The sequence below is a fragment of the Lynx canadensis genome, chromosome F2 (assembly GCF_007474595.2).
Source record: "Lynx canadensis isolate LIC74 chromosome F2, mLynCan4.pri.v2, whole genome shotgun sequence".
NCBI classification, from domain to species: Eukaryota; Metazoa; Chordata; class Mammalia; order Carnivora; family Felidae; genus Lynx; species Lynx canadensis.
In genome coordinates, this window is record NC_044320.2 from 2,889,687 (window position 1) to 2,902,222 (window position 12,536).

Consider the following 12,536-nt stretch of genomic DNA (forward strand, 5'->3'; position numbering starts at 1 on the left):
AAGGACTTATGTAACAAGAGAACGCAAATTTCTACAACATTTTTACTGACAGAATTCCAAATAATAATTGAGTGTGTGTGTGTGTGTATGTATGTATATGTATGTATTTTATAATACAGGCCTACTAAGAAGAATGGAATTCTTTTTTTAGGGGGAGGGTTGGATAATACTTTTCTTAATTGGAGTTCAAACTTAGTGTTCCCTATCATCAGAATCAGTTACAAATGTTCATGTCTTAATGCTGATCTGCAAGGGAAGTTTTAGATACTTCATCTTTAAAAATGTCTTCATACTGATAGGTGCTCTCAGATACTGATATCAGGTTGGAAGTATATCATTTTAATTTAGCATATTCGTTGTTTGGCAGACACAGAATTCCATTGGATTCTTTTTGATATTTGGCTTTTAGCGTGTCATTACATTGCAGATTACTCTCTTCTAACTGACGGTTAGATGGAAGGACCTCAGTTCCATAGTGAATGAAGAGGGTTTGGAAATACGTAAATTTTCATTGTATTTGCATCAGGGCTTGAAAAATGCTGCTGGAACTGTAGTTTGAATTCAGAAAATCTATCTACTGCAAATTTGTGTGGGGTTGGAAATCCTGCCTCTCTTTTTAACTTTTTTTTTTTTTAAGATTTTATTTTTAAGGAATCTCTATACCCAACGTGGTGCTCGAACTCACTACCCCGAGATCGAGGGTCGTGTTGACTTCAGACTCAGCCAGCCAGGCACCTGTATCTTTTTAACTTTTGATGGCATGGGAAGTGTGTTATTCCACGGGACGTTACTTGTGATTGAGATGTTTGTGGTCGCTGAAATGACTTCACTATGGAAGTCCCTTGTGTAAGCACTGTTGTGCCTTGTAAATTTAGGTTGAGTTCATTGAGAAATGTTAACAAGTGTGAGCAAAAGCTGATTTCCAAAGCTGTGGTAATAACTGAAGGAGGGTCTTTTTGTTCAGAAAGATTGCATCTTGGCTCTGACGTAAGTAAAGCTCTCCCACAAATCATCCAACTGCTGTCTGTAGGACAAGTCAGGATATCGTGATGAAGTTTGCTATTGATACTACTGGTTCAGCGACACGTGGTAGATGAAAATACTTTCCACAGAGCACCTGCTGGTGAATAATACATTGAAGAACGATAGTTTAAATAAGCGTGTTTAAATGCTTTAAGCAACTTACGTTTTCATACTCTTTGTAGATTTTCCAGGTAAACCTTTTGTTCTACATGGATTTTTGCCATCATCACTTGTAACACATCTTAGCAGATTCCTCTTCAGGTTGTATGAAATTGGTGTTTTCTCAGTCTCTCTGAAAATATTCTCACCAGCAGCTCCACACAGACTATTCTTAGAGGCCAATTCTTCAGTCACATTGACTCCTTGAGTGAACAGCCAGGCAATATGGGTAACACCTGTTGACTCAGCAGCGACCAAGGGAATCAGCTCAGTCATGTGCCTCGTTCCTTAACTGTCCGTGTTACTCTGATGTCCTCATGTCTGAGCAACTGTTCTTCTGGAAGGCTAGTAGTTGTAAACAAGTTTACTTTTCCTCAACACATTTCCTCCACTGTTCAGCCAAATGTGATCTAATGAACTCCTTGTCATCCATGTAAACAGAGAGACCGTTTAGGGTTTTGAGCAGGGAAGTGACGCCATCTGAGTTAGATTTGGAATCGGCCCGCCGTGTTGAGCGTATGCACTAGGGTGGCAAAGTGGGGAGCGAGGAGGCCTGTCCTGTGGTGCTGTAGTCGTTGGAGTGGGTGATGATGGTGGCTCACGTCTGAATGGTGTTGGTGAGCCTGATGGCAAGGGGACAGTGTCCGGGCCAGTTTTGTGGGAAGAACCAGCATGATTTGCTGAGCAGACTGGATGCGGAATGTGGGAGGAAGAGAAGAGATGGGGATGACATCCTTTGTTTCCAGCCTCAGCAGTTGGAAGGAGGGCGTTGTGAACAGAGAAGACTGTGTAAGAAGGTTTGTAGAGGGGGAAGGTCAGTCAGCACCTGAGCTTTGGGGTGTTGGACGTTCTGTTCAGTTCTCTTTGGTGGTGTTCCGCTTCTCCAAGTGACCTGGAAGCTGGTCCCAGCATAGGCTGTACCTGCAGGGTTTGGTCACGAAAACACAAGCCACTCTAGATTTTTCTTTCCTTTTCTTTCTTTCTTTCTTTCTTTCTTTCTTTCTTTCTTTCTTTCTTTCACATTTATTTATTTTGAGAGAGAGAGAGAGAGCAAGTGAGTGGGAAGGGGCAGAGAAAGAGAGAGAGAGAGAGAGAGCGAGCGAATCTCAAGCAGGCTCCGCACTGCCAGCGCAGAGGCTGATGTGGGGCTTGATCTCACAACCGTGAGATCATGACCAGAGCTGAAATCAAGAGTTGGGCGCTCCACTGACTCAGCCACCCAGGCACCCTGCTAGATATTTCTCAATACAGGGAATCAGAATCCATCACTACTGTTGGGAGTGCTGGCAGAGTTCAAGAGAGTAAATTTTTTTTTTTTCATTTTGCCAATCTTGCCTCTTACTATTTAACTCCAACCCTGAGTTGTATCAGGCAGGGGTTTAGGGAAATGTAGCTCTGCCCTCTCCTCACTGATGCACAGAAGGCAGAGGTGGTGTCCATGATGTGGTGTTGGCAACAGTCGGTCCAGCACAACAGTGGGACAGCTGGTCTGAGCTAGAGATACGAGTTTTAAGGTTGTTAGCATAGAAACAGCATTTGAAGTGAGCTTACCAGGGAGGTAAGCATGGCTAAGAGGAGAAAGGAGAGAGCCTTGGGACAGTCTGGAATCACCTGGTTTGAAGATGAGGGGAGAGCATCTGTGAGGTAAGAGGAAAATCACGAGACGGGGCGTGGGAGATCAGTTCTTGCCAGTTGCTGCCGAAAGGTCGAGACCTGAGCAGTAGTGATTGGGTTGAGCAGTGCAGTGGTTATTGGTAGTCTCGGACGGAGAACTTTCCGTGGAGTGGTGGGGGCCAAAGTCAGTGGGTTTAAGAGATAGAAGGAAAAGAAGATTTTGTGATATCAAGTATGTTATGTGTGCTTGTTTGTAGACTTACTTGTACAGTAGCTGTTTTCAAGTCCTTATGGGCTATTCTGACATTTGTTTCATCATGGTATTGGCTTGTCTTGATTTTCTTTTCCCGTGGGAATTGTTTTCCTGGCTCTTCCTATGCTGGATAAGTTTGGGGTGTGTCCTCCACATTTAGGGTATCCTGTTAGGAGACTCTACGTCATATTTAAATCTGCTGGTTTGAGTTCCAGCCTAGCCTTCCTTCCTGCTACAGTTCACTTTTCAGAGTCATCAGGTGGTTTCTGCAGTTATTCTGTCCAGGGTTTCTGGTTGCTCCTTCGCTCTTCCTTCCCTAGATCTGGGACCCTTTGCTTTGCAGACCGTTCCCATCACACAGGTAACGATCTCCAGTTTCAGCTGGATTCTGTCAGATGCCCAGAGGACTGTCTCTCGTGATCAGCCACCACTCCCAGGCCCTGCAGCAGATTTCCTTCTAAGTACTTCTTGAATTTGGCTCACGGTCCGTAGCTGTTGGTTCTTGTGAGTATGAAGGGTTGCCTTGTTTTGAATATATTAACTGTGCCTGTTAATTAATTTGAGTAGAATGGTGATTTCTTTTCATATCTTTAAGCTTTTGTACAGTAGGATTTCTGGGGACATCGCGTGTAGTGTAGACTAGAAGGGTGGTTAAGAATGGGTGCTGGACAGGTGTGCTTTGAATTTCAGATTCGGTCCTCACTTCCTGCGTGTCCACCCAGTTACTCAAGCCCTAAATCTCTTTGTCTGTTAGGTAGAGATTATTGTAACTCTTTTATAAATGTGATATACCGTGGCTCTTGGTATCTGGCCAGTCCTAGTAATAATCGCTTTTTAGGGAAGAATCAGCCCAAGGTTCAGCAAATACTGTTCCTAACAATGTAGCTGTTTCTGCTGTGGGAATTTAAAAGCTGATCTTAATCGTTCCCTCCTGAGTTTGTCCAGCGTGTCTAAGAAGCGGAAGCAGTTTACATTCGGCGTTTACTCTGCGTGTACGACAGGCAGTGGTTGTTGCCGTTGCTAATACTGGCTTTTCAGAAAGGAGTAACCTTGCCTCTTCTCTTCCCTTAACGTATTCGTGTTGTCAGTAGCTTACGACCTCCTGGATGGCAGACCCCGTACCACGCACTGGCACAGAGATGAAGGGGATGTGGTGACCTATGACCTATGACCTTTGAGCTGCTCCACAGTCTTGTAGTAGAATGTGTTTGGCTAGAAAATTATTTTGAGGCAAAAAGAAGCTTTTGTCTGCCCTGATCATTCTCATAATCATGTTCGCGTTCTTTATATGTCTTTGGTTTTCCAGAAAGTTACTTCTGACCTGTGTCCTTTCAGAACACAGGTTACAGCTTGTCAGAGTGCAGCAGCTGTCGCTAGACTGAACTTAGAGGAAGGGACACCTGTGTGAAGTGGTTGTCTAGTTTGTAAGTTAGAGACCTTCACAAACGATTTAAATTGTTAGGATGTTGCACCTTAAGAAATAATGGACTTGGGCTTTATTTGGCAGCTAGCATCGCCGACCATTCCTTTGCCAGGGGCTCAGCCTACATGCTTGCTTTAAACCAGATATCTAATAATTTGTCAATATGTCATGTTGAATGTTACTCAGCTTTACTTTGGAACTTTCCTGTCGTGTTTGCTTTGGGAAGCCCAAACCGCGTCCAGTGATAATAGCGGTGATAATACCTGGTTAACTTGGGAAGCCAGAGCAGCATCAAGGTTTTTTTTTGGGAGGGGGGGGAGCAAGTGGGGAAGGGGCAGTGGGGGTGGGGAGGAGAGAGAGAATCTTTTTTTTTTTTTTTTTAATTTTTTTTTTCAACGTTTTTAATTTATTTTTGGGACAGAGAGAGACAGAGCATGAACGGGGGAGGGGCAGAGAGAGAGGGAGACACAGAATCGGAAACAGGCTCCAGGCTCCGAGCCATCAGCCCAGAGCCCGACGCGGGGCTCGAACTCACGGACCGCGAGATCGTGACCTGGCTGAAGTCGGACGCTTAACCGACTGCGCCACCCAGGCGCCCCAAGAGAGAGAGAATCTTAAGAGAGAGAGAATCTGACACGGGGCTCTATCCCATGACCATGAGATCATGACCTAAGCCGAAATCAAGAGTCGGATGCTTAACCAACTCCCCCCCCCCCCCCCCCCCCCCCCCCCACCTCGTCCCTAGCATCATGGTCCTAAGAGTGCTAATAAGCAGGTATTTGAATGCCCGGTCTCTCCCTTGTTTGCTGTGTGACCTTGGAAAATTTCTTAACTTTTTTTGGACTTTGTTTTCTCGTACGTAAAATGGGAAAAGAGTAGTAACCCGTGAGGGCCGTGAGGATTAAGGAGCTGGTGCTTATGGGGTGCCTGGGTGGCTCAGTCGGTTGACCCTCCGACTTCCGCTCAGGTCATGATCTCATGGTTCGTGGGTTCGAGCCCCGTGTCGGGCTCTGTGCTGACAGCTCAGAGCCTGGAGCCTGCTTCAGCTTCTGTGTCTCCCTCTCTCTGCCCCTCCCTTGCTTGCACTCTGTCTCTCTCTCAAAAATAAATAAACATTAAAAAACAAAAAAAGGAGCTGGTGCTTGTGAAGCACTTGGGACAGAGCCGTGACCCCACCCCCTCCACAGACGCCGCCGTCCCTGTCGTCAGGGCGAGTGAGAGGTGGCCTCAGGGACTGTCCAGGTTGGACTGCGCACTGAAATGAAAACACTGTAAGCAGGTGTCGATGGGAAGTCTGATGTGTGCTAAGGAAGCGCAGAGTCAGAGTGCGCTGCAGCTGGTGGGACGTCTTAGTTTGCATGTTAGAAGGGAAGACAGTTCAGACCAGCCCAAGCATCTCTGAGCAATCCGGGCGCCCCTCAGGCGTCTCTGTAGAGGTATCTTAAATGTACCCACTCAGGCCAAAAAGGTAGAGAGTATCCATCTTAAAAATATCTTCAAGGAACTGACAATATGTTTCATTGTATAGTGAGCCAAGTTTAATTTTTCTGTGCCTGGGGCAAAAGAATTTAAGCATTTTAAGTATACTAGTTTGGGAAATACCTAGTTTTCTGCCCTATTGGAACAATGTCACATTTTTATGCTTATATTTTATCAGTTCCGTAGTTAAAAAGCGTAGATGCATATTCTCAACAAAGACCAAGCTGTGCAGGACGTAGGAGCGCTGGATGTGGCCCTGCCGTAAGGTCCCGCCCGCTGCGCAGGTAGCAGGCAGGCAGGAGGCCGGGTGCTGATGAAGTGCAGTGTGGCTGTTTGCTTGAATTCTCCTAAAATACAACAGGAAGCAAAAGGCAACTAGAAGGCACTGCAAGCCAGCGCATATGTTCAGTTATTCGTCATTAGGCCTTCGTGCATCAAGTACAGGTTTACTGCTTCTGCAGACATGATTGGGTGTTTGGTCCAGTCTGCGCTGTTCCTTGGACGGGAGGACGTGGGAGGAATCGGGCCGTCCTGCCTTTGTACTTAGCAAGGAGAAGAAAGCCAGCTCCAGCTGACTTGCAAGACTTCCATGAATGACATTTTTAGGATTATAGTCCTAACAGCAAAGAGCCCCCCCCCCCCCCAAAAAAAGAAAAAGGCAATAAAAAAAGGGCTTTTGTCTAAAAAGCGAATGTTACTTAACCTGCTGCAGCCACTGGGGCTTTCTTGACCCTCACTTTGCTGTATTTAATAGTGCCTAAACTATTTATCTGAGATGCATGTCCTCAGGCTGCAGAGCTAAAAGAGGCCGTCACCGTGCCCAGAATCTTGCTGTTTGGGTGGAGGAAGACTCTGACAGGTGAGATTTAACATCCGCTCTACTGTGTTGAACAGGAAGCTACACCACGGGAGTCCTTCGAGGCAGGGTCGTGTCTCTCTTGTGCATCGCCATGTCACCCAGTGCTTGGTGTAGCGTGTGACATGTGTCGGTCACTCCGCAGATGCCCGTGTCCCATGAAGGAGTGCTGAGGGGGTGCAGGAGAGAGGCGTCTCACCCGGGGGCGGGGCACGGCTTGGGCCAGGGTGAGCCAGGGGAGGAGGATCGGGTAGAGGGGGGTGAAGGGGCCCGGCGGAGGTGTGAGAGAGGCCACAGGTGGTTCTGTAGATTGCGAATGGCTTAACTTTATAGGATTCATGCGAGATCAAGTGAGAGACTGGGCTTGATCAGTCAGGGACCGACAGGTCATATCAAGGAGTTGGGATTTTCCCTTCTTCAAAAGTAAGAATTCTAAAGTTCCAGAAACCAGGTGTCCTGATGTCCAGGCTGGCACTGTTTTCACATCACACGGTGCATGTAATGTCAGAAAAGTACCCTCGGGTCTTGGGTTCCATTGGGGATAGCTGGACTGTTAAGTTCATTCAGGCTTATAAAACTTTTTCATCTTTTGGGAAGAATGTGGATATAGGATAAATATTTGTTTTCTCGGGGGGCAGGGCGGAGTTGAAACTCTGAAGGTTAGCAAAGGCCGTATGTCTTTGATTTCTAGCTCTCTAGAAGGGTAGCGGGTATGCATGGTAAACGCTCAGTATGTGATAAGTGCTGTTGTGTGTACTCTTACAGCAGGCATCGTGTTGGGCTCTGAAAAGCAACAGCCAGATGAGAAGTGGTCCTCTCCGGAAGGTCTTTCCAGCCGAGGGAGGGGAGACAAGTCAGTCGGTGCTGGTGGTACCGTGGCTCAGCCCTGTCTGTGGCAGAGGTGTGCGCAGGGTGGTATGGTGCCTGTCTGTCTTTGTTCAGCTGCCCACATTCTTAAGCCTTTGATGCCCTGTTGCTTATTTTCCCCATACTTCCCAGTAGCTTCTTAGTAATGTTTCCACATGGTCCTATAGACCCAGATTTTGTTCACGTCTTATTTCTGGGAGACGATGTCCTAGAGAGCTCGCTCTCTTCTCTTCTGAGCTGGTTGCTCCTTAGGCCTCTTCTTGTGTTGTCCCTGGTTCCTTTGTTCTCATCTTTAGGCTTTTCTCCAAACTTGGATTTTATGTTTGGGGCAACTCTTGCTTTGTCCTTCTTCACTGACTTCCTCATTTGGGTAGAGTATGTCATCTAGGAGTCAACCACTTTATTTATTTATTTTTTAGTTTATTTATTTTGAGAGAGAGAGAGAGAGAGAGAGAGAGAGAGAGACAGCATGAGCAGGGGAGAAGTAGAAACAGAGGGAGAGAGAGAGAGAGTCCTAAGCAGGCTCCGCACATCAGCCCAGAGCCTGATGTGGGGCTCGAACTCATGAAACCATGAGATCCTGACCCCAGCTGAAATCGAGAGTCAGACATTTAACTGACTGAGCCACCCAGGCACCCGTAGGTGTTAATCACTTTAAAAAGATGGTACAGTTGGGGCGACGGGGTGGCTCAGTCGGTTAAGTGTCTGACTTCGGCTCAGGTCATGGTCTTGCGGTTCATGGGTTTGAGCCCCACGTTGGGCTGTGTGCTGACAGCTCGGAGCCTGGAGCTGCTTCGGATTCTGTGTACTCCCTCTCTCTCTGCTCTTCCCCCGCTTGCGCTCTGTCTCTCTCTCTCTCTCTCCAAAATAAATGAACATTACAAAAAATTACATGTAAAAAGATGGTGCAGTGTCCTTGGGCAAGGTGAAGACAGCCTTCAGCGTTCCCTCCTTTTGAGCAGCACTATACCAACCTGGACTTGCTTCCCCCTCTCCCTCACCATTCTGGCATCTCCCCTCATCGTCATCCTGGGGGCTCCCTTTCCCCTTCTTCATGGAAGCTCATGCCCTCCTCACTTTTTGTTGAAGCTCCCATTTTGCTGGAAGACTTCCTTCAGTGGCTTTCTGTCACAGGATGCTTAGGAGATCGACTGTGTGGGACCTTGTGTGATTGAAACTTGACTGAGAGTCTGGCTGGGTGTAGAGTTCTGTAGTGGCGTTCATTTTTGCTCATAAATTCAAAGATTGCCCCGTTGCCTTGTTGTTTCCATGTCACTGCTTTTGAATTCAGAAGCTGTTCTAATTTATTCTTTGTATGTAATGTTTTTCCCCTCCCATCTTTAGAAGCTCGTAGGAGTTTTAAAATTTGTCCAAGTGTTTTGAAATGTCATGATGGTATACTTTGTGTGGGTCCGTTTTCATCTACTGTTCTGCATATTCAGCGAGTCCATTCTGGCAACTGGTATTCGGTTCTGGGAAGACTTTTTGGCATTATTGTGCTGAGGTTTTCCTCCCTTTTGTTTTCTTATTTTGTCTTTCTGGAAGTCTTATTATCCAGAAGTTGGCTCTTCTGGACAAAGGTCATGATTTTCTTAATACCTTTTTCTCATTATTTATATCCTTCCTTTGCTTCTCCTCTCTCTCTCTCTCTCTCTCTCTCTCTCTCTCTCTCTCTCTGCCTTTTTACTCTCTTTTTAGGGAGATGATTTCAATTTGACTTAACCTTTTTTTAGTTTATTATTTCTGTTTTCAAAAAGATTCCTTAGATTTCCAAGGGCCCTTTTCCTGTTCTTTTAAAAGAGCATCCTATTTTTGTTTATTGATTGCAGTGTCGTCTTATCCCTAGATTGTTGATAGTTTGTGTAGTCTCTGTTTCTTTCAGGTTGTTTCCTTCCCTCTCCTGTCTGACAAGGGACAAAGGTGGGGCCCTTTGACTTCAGGATATTGCTGAAGTGGGCCATTTGTTAGGGGTCCCCAGTGGTAGTATCTTCAGATCTATCTTCTCGGGCTGATCAGATTCCACAGAAATCTTCTCCAGTGTCTTTCTTGCGGAATTCTGACTTGGGAATCTGGGAGCCAAGTGTGAGCCTGCATGTGCGTGCTGTGGTAGGGCAGCCGGAGAATTCACCATTGACTGTGCGCGTGCGCCGCGATTAACTCCACCTCTGTTTAGTGCAGCTGCGCAGGGTGACTTCGGTCCGCGGACGCTCTGCTTTTTCCAGGGAATGACCCCCGTCTTCTGTCGCAGGGAGAGCCACGTGGTGCCTGGCGTCGAGATTGCAGCTTCAGCGGCCTTCCCCGAGTCCTCTGCGTTTGGGGCCGTGCCTTCTTCCTTCCCCCTGCTCTGCCCGCGCTGGTGCTGCTAGGCCCGAGTTCTAGGCCCCTCCTGTGTAGAGGGACTCGGTTCTCCCTGTGTCCGCTGCTGAAGGAGGATCTGGCTCCCTCGGGCCTGCTGGCGCATTTACTACACTTCTCGTCTTTTATAGTTTCTGTTTCTTCCAGGTTTCTTCTTTATCCTGTTTTTTGGGTCTCGGTCTTCCATGTTAGAAGATTTTCTCAGAGCCTCCAATAGTTTGGCCTTTTTCTCCTTTTAGTTCTCCCCGTGCTGTGGAAAACATTTTTAAAAGTATGTTTCTAGTACGATTTTAGTAGGAGGTGGGGGTGAAATGGACGTGTATACTGTCGTTATACCCTGCACTCACCAGCTAACTGTACACGCTGTTAATTTATGGTTTCGACATGTATTAGCAATTTTCAGCTGCTTCACATATGTTTCCTTAACTAGAAGGTAGGTTTGGAGACAGGGACCTGGTGCCATTTTTACCCCTCATGCCAGGTCTCGCCCAGTGCGGGGTGGGGGGGCTGGGGGGTGGTGTGGGGAACTGGCTGGGCTGGTGAGCTCAGCAGAGCTTTGAAAAAGTGAAAGAAGGGCGGTTTTCTATATGTGTGTTGTCTCTCCTTGTCAGGTTCTCTGACGACTATGGAAAGAGGAAGGAGAAACTAGGAGATTTTCTTTAAATCGCTGATTGACTTCTTCGCAGAGTTACCGTGGCCTTCAGAACTGTGAGTATAATTCTCTTGCTTGGGTCTTGGTTTTTTGTCCTGATTTTTCTTTCACCTGTCTCAGGGTTTCTTTGGCATACACTAGAAACAAATAAAAGCTAGTTGATTTTGCAGAGTGTGTGACGTGAGGGAAGGCGTAGAAGTTGTTCTGTGCTGTTCTGTGCGGAGAGAGGCAGGCAGGGCCGCGGTGCTGTCAGCGGTGGTAGTAACGACAGTAGCGACGGCCGAGACACTCTGAGCTCCACCTACTGAGCGGGTCTCCCCACAGCCCCGTGAGTGAGGCCACCTGCGCCCCTGTTTCACGTTTGCCTAACCGGAACAGGTCAGGGGTTACTTTAGTAAACCAGCAAGGCCGGGATGCGAACTCGGCCTGACTTCGGAGCACGTGCTGTTTAGTCGCATCTTATTCTCATGGGCTCTGGGTTCCTGCCGACTCTTGGCTAACCACCGAGACCCGGCTTTCTCGTCTCTGCTCACTCTTCCTGACTGCGTGCACCTTGCTCTCGCCGACATAGGGACCTCTCTCCCGGGGTTGTGGCAGACACGCTGTAAGAAATGTGTAATGTGCTCCGCAGTCACACATGTCAGCGATTCATATTTATTTGGTGGTGTTTCCCCCGCAGAAGTGAGAGGAAAACAGCCCCAGAAATTGGGCTGTTTGTCATTTGTAGCCTTGGTGCTTGTTGTGCGCTCTCTCCGTAGTTGGGAAGTTGTAGGGTTGAGATTCTGTCCCCGTTTGTCTTATGTTCTGGTGGGTCCAGTGGTTGAGCGAGGACAGACAGGTGGTAAAGAGTCGTAAATCTCTCATGAGCATTTTATTTTACTGACATGTTGCTTTGGTAAAAGCCTCCTGAACGCAGACTTCATGGATTCAGAATCCATGATGATTTATAACTCTGTTGAACTTGACTTTGGGCAGTATCTTTGTCTTCGATGTTTAAGGGCCGGGCCCTGGATTATTTTTCCATTTCCTTCTGGGGGTCAGTTCGCTTTCCTTCTTTGTTCCCGTTTCTCCTCCAGACTCACTTTTGTCTCTGTGAGGATTAGGTGCTTCGGGAGGGAAATGAGGTCATGCAGTTTCAGTTTCCAAGTAAGGCCTTCCTACCCTTTTTTCTTGGCTGCGAGAGGTGCTTGCTCTGTGTGCCGGTGCCCTTAGGGGACAGTGTGGGGAGGGCCACGCCCGGCTACTTACATCTGCCGTTGGCCCCCGAGCCCCCTCCATAGTCTGTGTTTCTTCCTATGACAGTGCGTTATATTTATTTGGGTGCGAGTCTGTGTTTCTGAGTCTTTAAGGGCAAAGATTTTGTTATTTCATCTGGCATCTTTTCTGCTTAACCCACACATGGTTTTCACTAAATGCTGGATGAAGGAATATTTAATGCTTGCCACATAATAAGTTCTCTTTTCCTACTAGATTTAAATAAGAGAGAGAATATCAGGTTCATTAGCTGTTAAAAATATTTCATTGTGGTAGAGCACGGGACCATTTCATGGGGAGGCACTATTTTGGACAAACGACACGAAACTTTGCTCCTTAATGTGATGTGCAGTGACAGGGGGTGGGGAGGCAACGAACCAAGAGCCAGTTCATGGCTCACTGGACCTTGGGCCTCAGGACGTAATCTGCTGCTTCTGGTTTGGTGCTCTCCTCCCCCTGTTTGAAAATATGTAAATCCAGGAAAATTACCTTCTAACCAGTCTTCCTATAGTTGTTTCCCCCAATTCTGGACAAATGGTGAGGCCGCACGAGTAAGCCTGGCTTCGCACAGCGTAAACTTCACGATGTGCTGAGATGCGGG

At 47.1% G+C, this 12,536-nt stretch overlaps 1 protein-coding gene across 1 annotated transcript in view; it reads left to right on the forward strand.

The window, feature by feature from the left end:
* The first annotated feature begins 1,693 nt into the window (after nucleotides 1–1,693).
* The window catches only part of PTK2 (protein tyrosine kinase 2), a 241,902-nt gene continuing 231,059 nt past the window's right edge, over nucleotides 1,694–12,536 (forward strand). The window contains 2 exon segments of the mRNA XM_030304586.1: nucleotides 1,694–1,979; nucleotides 10,641–10,737. The gene's annotated coding sequence lies outside the window, so the exon portion shown is untranslated.